At 33.0% G+C, this 12,696-nt stretch overlaps 1 long non-coding RNA gene across 1 annotated transcript; it reads right to left on the minus strand.

Moving 5' to 3' along the window:
- Window positions 1-862: 862 nt before the first annotated feature.
- On the minus strand, window positions 863-10,647 carry LOC111627690. The gene is made up of 3 exons (XR_002757047.1): window positions 10,145-10,647; window positions 1,953-2,002; window positions 863-1,878 (listed from the first exon to the last, which is right to left on the minus strand). It is a non-coding gene; the product is annotated as an uncharacterized LOC111627690 (long non-coding RNA).
- Between the last annotated feature and the right edge of the window lie 2,049 nt (window positions 10,648-12,696).

A 12,696-nucleotide genomic window follows, 5' to 3' on the forward strand; every position in this document is an offset into this window, starting at 1 on the left:
ACACCAATATGCTCCAGTGTTAATCTAAGTGTTATGCCAGAAATTTTGATCCTCTAACTTTACGGTCTCTCACACCTGCCTACGAGAAATATTTGAGAATTTTAACTGTAATCCGTAGAAAAATAACGCTTCTGCATTTAAAGGCGGCGCTGTAATTCGAAGAACTAAAAACATTTAAAATCCCTGCGAGGCAACTCCAAGAGGAATTTTATTTACCTTTTTTTTTTTTTTTTAAATGGCGCTAATACAATATAATTTTAAAACATTTAAATGTTTTAAAATCCTAGATGGCGCTATATAGATTTTTTTCCTTTTAGGTGGCGCTTTATGTTAGGATTTAAAATTTTAAAAATCCTAACATATAGCGCCGCCTACAAAAAAGTTTTAAAAAATTCCGCCGGGTGGCGCTTCACTGTAATTTCCCTACGTCTAACTTCCTTGCAAGTTTGAACGATAAAAACGTTTAAAAAATAATTTTAAAAGTAAATTTAGAAAATTTTGAATCGAATGTAAAAGCGTGCAGGATTTTCCACCGGTTTACTTGGGATAAAGGGTTTCCGATCCGCATAAAGCCCTCTTCGACGAAAAAAAGAAAAATATTATAATTTTTAAAAGTAATTTAGTACAAACCAACAGTATGAGAAATTTGTTCATTTAAGATTCGAGAGGGGAAATGCGCCCGCTCACCCTCCCTTCCTTTCAGCAGTCCACCCCCCCGTTTCCGTCCAATCAGCTGATAGAAAGGAAATTGATTTCTGTGCATCCGCTTGCTCTCCCTGCCACGTTCGAGCAAAGAATGATCTGTTATGAAATATTACAGCAATTACTAAAGCATTTATTTTTCATTACAATGTCTGTTAGAGTGTAATAGAAACGTCACGTGACAACCGATGGATTGATTTGTGATTTTTGGCAGATGGTACCTTCTTATCTTCCTTTTAAAGCTTTTTGCTTGATTTACCGATTGCCCGACTGGGGGTTATATATTTCCTCCATTTTGCTCTTCCTTCTCATTTGTACTAATTTACTTCTTTTGAATTATTGCAAACGAGCTGCAAAACGCATAAATTCTGACTGCGGCTCTTTAGAAATGCTTTAAATCTATGAAGAATTCTTAAATTTTAATTTAATTCTGCCATATTTTATTATTACAAACTTATAAATTTTGTTTTTTTTTTATTTGCAAATTTCTTGAAAGGGAAGAGATCCTTGCTGGCTCTTAAATGGTAGATTGCAAAGTTTCTTCAACGGGTCGTGTGTATGAGTTGCTTCCTGCTCTTGTAAAATTTCATCTTCCTATACATTTCTGTCCCTACTGAGTGCATCTCATTGCCCGAAAAGTCGGATATTTTCTTGTTTGATACCATGAATTACGGTTTATAGTTCTGCTCCATGGTAAAAATGCATCTTTCTTTTATAAAATGCTCTATTTCTTCCGCGAATTGAAACTTTCCACTTCTTTTTCTGTTAGAATATATCTTTTGTTTTCTGTGGAGTGAATTTTTTTCTATTAGCTGCATCTTTTCCCCTGTGAGATCCAGCTAGCCCCCGTTACTGCGTCTTTTTTCCCCAGTAGCTGCATCTTTTTCCCTTGCGAGTTGCATTTTTCTGTTGCTAGATGTGCATTTTGTTTTCTCTTGAGCTGCATCTTTTTCGTTCGGTTTTTTCCCTCAAGAAAACTGCGTTTTGCCCTTACAATTGCATATTTTATTGCCTCGAAATGCTAAATTTAACTGTAAGAATGCATATTTTTCTGTTATGAGCTGAATTTTTCTTTTCCATCAGCACGCAGCATCGAAGAATTCTTTCAAAGTACATCTTCAATTATTAATTTACTCTTAATTCGTGAAAACATTGCAGGAAACCTGAAGATATCATCTACAGAAAAACCCGAAGAGATCATTTATAATTCTAAGAAAATATCTTTCCATTAATAATACATATCTTCCTACCAGTCGATTTTTCATATAAATTTCAACAGAATCTTCTTCATTACGTGGTCCTTCCATGTAAAAAAAATCACGTTAATCACCCTCAAATATGTGCATTTTTCATCAAAAACTTATCAATTGTTTAACACTAATCAACGTAGCGTTGTTAATGGACTCTTGAGAGGTAATTATTATTAATACAGGGGGGATGACTTAGTTGGCCCCCGTTTTTAACCAATCCTGGTAGAGTTATTAAAGAGAAAATTTCTAGAACAAAGTTCTTATTGAACGTTATTGGATGAATGATGTCACGTCAAGCGCTAAAGCAGTCCGGCTGATCATAAGTGAGGCATTTCGCTTCGATCCCAGTAATGTCAGGAAGGGCAGGTCGTAGTTCAACAGATGTCATCTACTTTGTATAGGAGGGTTCATTACAACGCTGCTAGAAACTGGAAGCGAAAGGTAGGGACTTTTTCTTTCTACTCGCGCCGCAACTAGTTTTCTCCCTCATTTGCATATCTTAACTCGATTACGTATAGAGAATGCCCGAAGCAATGGAGGGACGTCGATGCGCTGGCGACTTTATTTCTAGTTTTTAGAAATTCTTACAAATTTTACAACCCCCAAAACCATACTTCAGACCGAATTGCAAAGTAATTAGTGGTGCTTCGAGTGTACGAATGCAATTGATCTTCAAGAGCCACGGAGAAGGATTAATCGATGAAGACACTGAAGAATATCCGTTAATTTTGATATGGGGGCTGCAAAACCGTGTATTTGGTCAACCTCAGGTACTTAACCTAGCTGCTAAAGTCAAGTAGATGTGTATCAGCCCCGCAAAAAAAAAGTCTTTGTTTTGGGAGGGTGCCGCTTCCCGGATGACCTTGAACTGCGCACCACTGTACTAAAATGTTTCATTCACTGGATATCACGTTACGTTATCGTCACAGATCGTGCAAAGATCAACGATTTACAGTAAACGATGTTGATACGTTTGTATCTGCTCGTTGTTAAGCAAATAACACAAGCAGACAACCGGTCGCATCATCCAGCTTATCTGATTCAATTGCTGGTTTGACCCAGTTCACGTATTTTTTAAATTTCTTGCAACTACGTCTTCCCACAATTTGCATATTACCTTTGTAAAAAATTTCATATGTTGCAATCCGGATCATGGTTTTTCATTTCAGATCTTTCTTTCTCTCCCTCTACAGCTGATTTTTTTTTCTTTCCATGAACTGCGGGTGTTTGCAAACTGCATTTTCCTCTCTTTAATCTTTGTGCAAACTACATTTTTCTGTTATAATTCTGCATTTATGTCGATAAAATCTGCATCCCTATGCAAACTAACGCGCTACAATCTACGTTTACTACTGTATGCAAGCTTTTTTTTTTGTACATTTATATGCAAGCTATATACCTTTCTGTTACTGCAATCTAAATTACTTTCTATAAAATCATGTTTTCTTACTACATCCCTATACAAATATTAGTTTTTATTTCTGTAATCCAGCTCTCTGTAAACTATACTAACCTACATTCTGTGCAAACGATGCATTTTTTTATAGCCGCAATCCGTGTTTCTTGGTATAAAACACCATTTTCTATTGATGTAATGTAATCTTGTATACTAAATTTTCGTACAAACTTTATTTCTCTCGCATATATCTCGTTACAAACTACGTACTTGCACACGTTATGGCTTCGTATCTCTGTGCAAATTACATTCTCTCCTCCACAAATTGCATTTTTATGCAAATGCAAGCTTTAAATTTAATTGCTCTGTTTAAATTTTTTTAAGTAAATTACAGTATTTTTTTTAATTTAAAAAACTGCGCTTTATTATTATTCTATAAGGTTCCTATCGTAGTTTCAGGGGAAGAATTGGGGGGAAATCTGATCTAAAATCATATATACTTCGACCAAAACTACATTAAATCATCTTCACAGTATTTGATATTCTGTTAGAAATTAAGATATTCGGCAGTGGCCAAAATATATAGGATTTCCGTAATTAAGTGTGAGCATTAATTACTTGCTTAATTTAATCTGTGACTAGATTTATCCAAATGTTTAATTGCAACGTAATTTAAGAGACTTCATCTAAATTTATCTCGTCACTAATTGCAACTTAACGCAAAAATTCTAATTAAGCTGTTTATAACTTTAAGCAGAAGTTGCACCCCCTTGAAACAACAATTTAAGAATATCTGAGAAATTCTTAATGATATACAACTGAAAATTAATTATTTTTTTTTATTTGCCAGGTAATTATTTTTCATTTCCAAAACATAATTACGATGATTGTTAGTAAATTGTGTTTTAGAAATTTATTTTAATTAATTCGAAAAAAACAACATTGTAAGAGTAACTTAGTCATCAATTTAAGGCAGGAAAACTTACGAAGGAAGCTTAAAAAATGCATAAACAATCGCTTAAACTCTCAGGAACGAGAGCAGAATCTTAGATGAGCAATTAGAAAAACAAACGACCACAAAAAAACGCCTCCAAAATGCAAGGAAAAAAAAACAACCTCACGAACTGGTATGAAACCTTGCAATTATTTTGAAACCTTACAAACGTACAGACACACGGACTAAAAGAAAAAAAAATAGAGAGAGAGAATGCGCCATCTCTCAATGATGTCGATTTGTTATTCTTAAAGTATTTTCCTGGCATTATCCAACCAAGTTTTTGCAAATTATGACGAATTTACCGAATATTATATGCCACCATCATACGTTAAATTTGCAATTAAATAGCCTTTAATATACGAGCAAATGGCCATACTTTGAATATATATCAAAATGTTCGTCACGCTAATTGAACTTGGCGCAAACTGTGGCAAATGCATAAATTTTGCGTGCAGGTAATATAGTTTATAATAATAATATGCTTATGTTTTATTAGTTTCTGAATTAGGAAAAGAAAATACTCGTGTTTTTAAATAAAGCACGTGGTTAAAATTTAATAAATTGATTAATTTTCTGTTTAAAAAATAATAATTATTATTATTGTTTAGTTTCATTAGACACGAGGTTAAAACTCGAGGAATCGACAAGTTGTCGTTTTACAAACAATAGATAAAAGAAAAGAATATTAAAAAGGGGGCAGGAAATCGATGCATTTATAACAAACGAGTTTGTGAAAGAGGAATCTTTAAAACAAGTCAATTTATTTTTTGGTGAAAGATGAAAACGTTCTGCTTCCTCAATTACGACCATAAGCTTCACACAAGTGTGAATGTGTGTGTCAATGACATCTGGCACAAAACTCCTCGGGGCGACGGGGGCCATGTTTAAGCGGAACTTATTCAACATACATTGAATGTGGGCGCTCCGGGCCTTTTGTGGGAAGTCCCACTGACCTGTGGTTACCTATCATCCGACTTGAATCGATTGATGCGGAGCGACGTAATCAGTTTGTGTTGCACCGTCTTATATTCCGCAATCGATAAATCTTTCCAGACAAAAATTGCTTTTCTTAAGATACCATTCGGGGATAACGGTTTTGCCTTGCTTCCTGTAATACCTTTTCTTCCCTCCTCCTCTATCTGGATGTTGCAGCTTGTGTGATTCTTCTTGAGCTGTGTTCTTAATCGTATGACAGGTGATTGACGTTACTTTCTTTCTATCTCTGTTAAACGTGGACTGTTTGTTAAAAAAAAGCCATTTTTAATTATAATTTAATCGTCTACATTCCTCCTCCTCTTCTTCACCATCATCATCATCATCATCTTACAACGTAGTAAGGTAGTTTCTAAATATTTCTTCGTGTTAAATAATGTTAACATGATGATGAAGATTTGTGTAATTTCAAGTTGCTTCTGCTTATCATCACGACCTTACACCCCGTTTCTTAAGAATAGGAGGCTAAAAACACAATCGTCACACAAAATTAACGATGATAGATTAATTTATTTATAGAAATAAAGTTACTTCAACACTCCTTATCGATTAGTTAACACAGCCTTACTTAGCTAAGTGGCATCATCATTAGTTCGGTTTAAGTATCTTCACTTATTTCTCTTAATTCGAGTGACCTAACGACCTTTAATCGCCGATTAAATTGTTCAAAATCATTGGTTTACTATCTCTTAACCTAGCAATTATCTAACAGACTTAACTGGATCGCATCACGCTTGAAACCTGTAACAGGTTTTCAGTGAGGGGCAGTGAGGCCAGAAGGTGAAGATGCAGTCAAAGGCGCGCCGTGAGTCACGGACAGTAATGAGTGTGCTGTACATTCAGAACTGGAGAAAAGTCGATGGTGTGACGTGTGACCAACATGAATTATGGTAGAAGATGCGGGAATGATGTGTCCAGCCACATGACAGACGTTCTGACGCTCCATAATCATCCCAATTGAATGACATTCGTCATCCAATTTTATTCCCATTTTTCCTTGTCTTTCCCTCTAGGACTGATCCATCTTATCATTTATTGCAGTATTTTTTTTATATGGTATCGGGCGGAGCAGCATGGTTTTTATCTGATTTGGGACGGAGCCATGCGCTAAATTCGATTTTGTTACGTGATTTTTTCTTTTTTTTTTGGTACGTGCGAGTGAAGATCAATAACATAAACAGATGTTTTGTTACGAGAAAACCATCAAAAGGACAACCCCCTATAGAAAAAGTAGTAATGAAAGTCTTCACGCACAACACGACGTGAGCTTCATCGAGGAACCTTGTTTACCTGTATGAACTTGATTGGGTGGAGTTGAACTGAAGACACGAAATCCCGGCTAACTTTAGTTAGAAAAAACTAATAAAAAACATTCGAAATCTATTGTTGGACCAGTCAAATATAAATAAAATTCGAATTGTTTGTCAAACTGCAATACAAAACATTAAATTCAAAATTTTCTTATTAACCAATAGCTTTAAGTAATATCGAAACGTTATCCAATCAGCGTTTAGAATTTTAAACAGTTAAATTCAAATTATCCAATTAGCAGCATTTTTTTTAATTTTAAAACTTAAGCAACCAATGACAAAAAATAATTTATATTAAACTAATTTAGAATTGTTTACGCTTAATCTACTAATGGTAAATTTGAATTATCTTATCCAATCGACACACATTTTAAATTTCGATATCAAGATGACAGGAAAGATCGAATTCAAATTGCTTTCGTCCGAACTACTTATTGGCTAATTTAAATGATTTGAATTTTAAATTGAAACCCAAGACACTAAGCAATTACTTTCTTGTTTTTTTCAATATTTTAAGTGGAAATTCGTGATTATTTTAATGTATTTGAACAAAGTTTCTTCATTTTCTTCATTTAAATTTTACAGTTTTACCAAAGTAAACAAGAAAGTCGTTAGTATTTGTGTTGTGGTGTTCAAATAACATGAGGTTAAGACTTTTCTTACCTCCTATTGTGTTAAATATTCATGGTTTTGTATCTTCCCAAAGGCACAATTTATCTGCCACAATACATTCTTTAATTAAAGTGACTGAAGATTTCTCATGGCTAAAAATTAAACACGAACTCTTATCGTCGACTAAGTACGAAGATAGCATAACAACTTTCATTAAATTTAATGCAGTAAAAGTAAATTCAACAGAATTAACTCTTGTGTTTCGTCCTTTATCGCATTATTCGCTTATTATGAAATGTCACTCCATTAAACGTGGAAAAAATTACTTAATTAAATCGATTCCGAGTTGGTAAATTAAGAATTTTTTTCGAAAAACTTCATAATAACGAATTCAAAACAGGAAAGAAAAAACGACTAATATGACGTAATTTGAAATTATCAAATAGGATGAGAGAAAATTTCAAAAAGTTCTAATAGCCAATAATCGTGAAGTAATCCATTACGTAAAAAAAGAGAGAAACCAATAATAGTTTTTAAAATTTTTGTTACGTAATATAATTAACCAATAATATAAAAGTATTTTTAAAAACGCAAATATTTTGTATTTGCATTTTGAAATGTATATTTAAATTAACCAATCGGGCAAGACGATTTTAGTTTCGTATTTCGAAATGACCAAAAATTGCGTTTAAAATTTAAAAATTTTAAATAATTAATGAAGATGGCGGAAAGAAAGAACTATTAAGTCTAAATTATTCAAAAATATTCAGTGGATGAATATAAAATTACTTTGTTTTCATTTAATGGAGCTTGTGTTATACTTTTCCATTAACAGATTATTAATAATAACGTAAAATATTTATGATAGCTAACACGAAAGACGTAATATCTGAACTGATATATGATGTAAACAAAGTCGAGTCTTGCTGTTGTTACGAGCGGAATTAGAAAACATTACACGACCGGAAGTACTGTCAATATCACGTGACCATTGTCGTTTACACGAAGAATATTCAGGGAAGTCGAATTGCATCGCTAGTCGACCAGAAACCTTACTTGTTTTGAAATATGTTGGCTCGACAGCCCATAAAACTTGAATTAACAACCGATTCCTAATGCAGAATATTTGCAGTCGTTTGCTTTAATGTTCTCGATAGTGATTTACTCTGTTAAATCATTACGAATGACTCGAATAATTTAAATTTATTGCATCATGCAAAATTAACCAATGACAGGTAATATTTCAAAAATTTAAAATGCAACGCCGCCAATCGTAGAAGGTTATTTTAAAAATTTCAATAGCAAAGCCGCCAATGAAATGATTAATATTTAAATTTCGTCATAACATAATTTACCAATTACAGGAATGAGATTCGAGATACGTCAGTACTTAATTAACAAATGAGAGACGAGAAATTTTTTAAAAAGTGCCAATAGTATAAGAGGAAATTTGAAATATGTTTTAACGCAAGAAATTTTAATAAAAAAACTGGAATTTCAACTAAGCTGGGGGGAAAACAATAAAATTTTGCAGATAAGCACGCAACAAAAGCGAAATATCCGTGTTTTTTTTTCTCTTTTTTTTTCTCAGGGGTTGTAGATGTTGACGTCACCCTTCATGTCACAATAACAGAAAAAAATCCTCGTAACTAATTAAACGTATCGAGGACATTTTAACAATCACGGATTCGTTTTTCTTTGTATTTTATTCTAGGAATTACCTTCCAGGTAAATACATTCGGCGCATGCTCATTAGAGTTCGAATAATACTAGGATATAAAAAAGACAGGTGATCGCGTCACGCACCGAATCTCCGTGACGTCACGGTGTAGGCGGAAATCATGTGACTTTCGCCGAGGTTCGGTGAATTAGTGGTTAAAAGCACCTTTACATCTATATTACGTTAGTAGTATCTCTATGTTGGGTGATAGGATTAAGCAAGCTACCTTCACCTTAAAGCAACTTAAGAACCAGACAGAGGTGAGACCAAATAATTAAGGTTACACTTCCTTGTTTACCAATACCTTGTAATAATAATAATTATTATTATTTTTTAATTAAACCGCCCTCTTTTCTCGCACGCTATCAGTTTTATTTTAGTAGAAGTTGCAGGAAATTATTGCATCAAAAATTCTTGTTTAATCGATTGTACTGTACAGTACACGTTTCGCTTAAAAGTATGTTATTAATAGAGATTTATATATTTTTTGTTCTTAAGGAAAGGTGGGTTTGCATAGTTTGCTGCAGACCCAAAGTCTCAAGGACAATCCACCCAAAACTTAACACCCATTTATAAATGTTCCTTTCCACCCTCCAGACTCCAAAGGTGGTCGGCCATTCACAAAATTGACCCTCTATAAAGTATACTGTATAGTTATGGGTGCGGAGGTGTAGACAGCACTGAAAGAGGTGTGCGCGCTTGTAGTTTATATAGACTTATGTAGCGTGTTCGGTGAAATTTTGCGGACCAAGCAAGAAAAATTGGCAAATATAGTGTCATTTCAAGTAAGGAAGGATGAATTTTACATTATTTTTAATTCAATTTTTGTAATTTTTAGACTTAATATTAATTGTTTTTCTTGCAGAGTTACTTCTAAAATTAGCTCTTTTTTTATGTATATGAGTGCGTGAGTCTATAATATATATGCCTATATATATATCAGATATCAGGGTCAGTATATTTCACAATAATATAAATTTTCACCATGTAAAGGTAGTCAAAGCTACTTTTACATACAGTAAATTGTTTAAAAAAGCCCTGCATCCAAAGTAGGTAGTAAGCTTTCTTCTATATCTTAAATTATATCATGAGGGTTTGTCAAAAAATCTTGATTTTGTTATATACACCCTACAGAGTTACTGCAGATATGAAGTCTGTCCTTACTTTTTTTTTCTTTGCTAGTTTGTACTCTGTCACTTCAGGCGTTTGTCACGATTGAATTTCTTACTTTTTCTCTGCCATTTTATAGATTTGTAGAAGATTCTATGGATTGTAGTTTAGCAGTATTGATTTTCAGATGTGTGCTTGATTTTCGGAATGCCAAGTATATAATTATAAACAAACCTTAATGTATAATTTTCGACCATTTTGCATCTTTACTGTTTGATGATAAATATGTTATTTAAACTTGTTCAAAGCTTTATCGCAGTAATAATAAGTATGCCGCAACATTGTTGACGATTGTTAGCCTATTTCCATTTACTGAACTGTATTGTTACTATAGTTGCGTGTTACTACAGCTTTATTATTGCTGCAACGGCAAATTATCCATTGTACTGTACAATATCTCAAAGCAATTCTAATCAAAGTCGGTTAAATTATTAAATAATGTTCTTTATTTTCTTTTAATAAAATAAATGACTTTTGCAAAAATCTAGGACAAGTATAAAACAAAAAATCTATTAAGTACATTGAAAATCTTGAAATATTTAAATGAACCAATTACAGAACAGGAAATTTAAAAAATTCAAACTTCTAACCAATCAGGAAGAAGAATTTCAATTTCGTAATTCAAACTGACCAATAATCGTTTTAAAATTCGAACTAGTAACTACCCCAGCAGAATGGAAGTTATTAGCAAATTAAAACGATTAAAAGCTTTAAAAATACATTTTTTTAGAGTAAAATAATTAAAAGGATTAGACGAACAACAAATTTGATTTAATCTTAAATTTATAGCATCGTTATTAATAACACAGTGGAAATTAAGCGCGCGAGTATATCTGATGTTCACAAAAATCTGGTTACATTCATCCAGACACTTTACATCAATGTTAACGTCATAATGTTCACTACGTCATGTTTTACGTTCTCCTTAACATCGTTTTATTATTCGTGGAAAACTAGACCTGCAGGAAAATTAGAGGCCCATTACATTTGCCTGGTTTGGCGCAGACGTCTCCCTACCTACCCAGAAGCCAACCTGCAACTTAATCAGGTAATATGAGGGCTACATTTACAAACTGTTATTGAATATTTTTTCCAAATCATTACACATTTCCACCAACATTTTTACCAGGTAAGGGGTGAGCTACAAGAGGGAAAATGGCTAATTTATAGGAATAGGGAAAAAATCTCCTGAATTATGCGCGAGAAATTTTTTTTTTTTTCATATTTTTGAGGTATAGAAACTTTTGAAAAAAACGACACTTCCAAATTTATTATCAAATTGACCAATCAGAAATTGATAATAAACACGTCAACACTACAGTACTGTACTGTACAGTATTGTACTGTATATGCTAGCATATTGAATTGGCGTGAATTAATTTAAATTAACTAATTAGATCGTTTTTCGAAAACTTTAAAAATCGTCAATGAAGCGTGGCAATTTTTTAAACTAATCAATTAACACCGATTCATCTATTACGTTATTTTTAAAAAATTTAAAATCATCCAATGACGTGTGACAAATGTTTTAAACTAACCAATTATGATCAATTCACGGCTTACGTTATTTAAANGGAATAAAAGGTCAGGAGTGGAGAGATAAGTAATGGAGGTAGCACGTGGCGACAGGTCACGTGACGCGCTCGCCTCCCCAGTCACGTGACGGCTCCCAACATTTTTACCAGGTAAGGGGTGAGCTACAAGAGGGAAAATGGCTAATTTAAAAAAAATGGGGAAAAAATCTCCTGAATTATGCGCGAGAAAATTTTTTTTTTTTCATATTTTTGAGGTATAGAAACTTTTGAAAAAAACGACACTTCCAAATTTATTATGAAATTGACCAATCAGAAATTGATAATAAACACGTCAACACTACAGTACTGTACAGTATTGTACTGTATATGCTAGCATATTGAATTAATGGAGTGAATTAATTTAAATTAACTAATTAGATCGATTCACTTATTACGTTTTTTGAAAAATTAAAAATCGTCAATGAAGCGTGGCAATTTTTTTAAACTAATCAATTAACACCGATTCATCTATTACGTTATTTTTAAAAAATTTAAAATCATCCAATGACGTGTGACAAATGTTTTAAACTAACCAATTATGATCAATTCACGGCTTACGTTATTTAAAATGATCCAATAAAGCGTGATAGATTTTTTAAACTAACCAATTAGGGTATACTTATGGATAAAAACATAAAATTAAGTTAATTGCTGAAAAATTGCAAAGAAAGTTATAAAATTAGTTTCGAAATAGTTTTTTTTCTACCCTTTTTTTCTATAAAAGTAACAGTCAAACGTATTTCTTTCCTTCAGGTAGCTAAACTTTTAACACTCAAAATGGAAGGTGGAAAAGAGCAGATTGATTTTCCATCAGAGCAGTTCGCAGCAGCTGCTACATGTCGATGCAGGTCACTATGCTGCCAGGTGATAGGTTCAACTAAAGAAGTGACATTTCCTTCAATGTCCTCCCGTTTATTTTTTTTCCTTCTTATATATTTTTTTCCCCTTCCTCTTCCAAACCGTTCAAACGTA

The sequence above is a fragment of the Centruroides sculpturatus genome, unplaced genomic scaffold (assembly GCF_000671375.1).
Source record: "Centruroides sculpturatus isolate CEXI.00-Female unplaced genomic scaffold, Cexi_2.0 scaffold546, whole genome shotgun sequence".
NCBI classification, from domain to species: Eukaryota; Metazoa; Arthropoda; class Arachnida; order Scorpiones; family Buthidae; genus Centruroides; species Centruroides sculpturatus.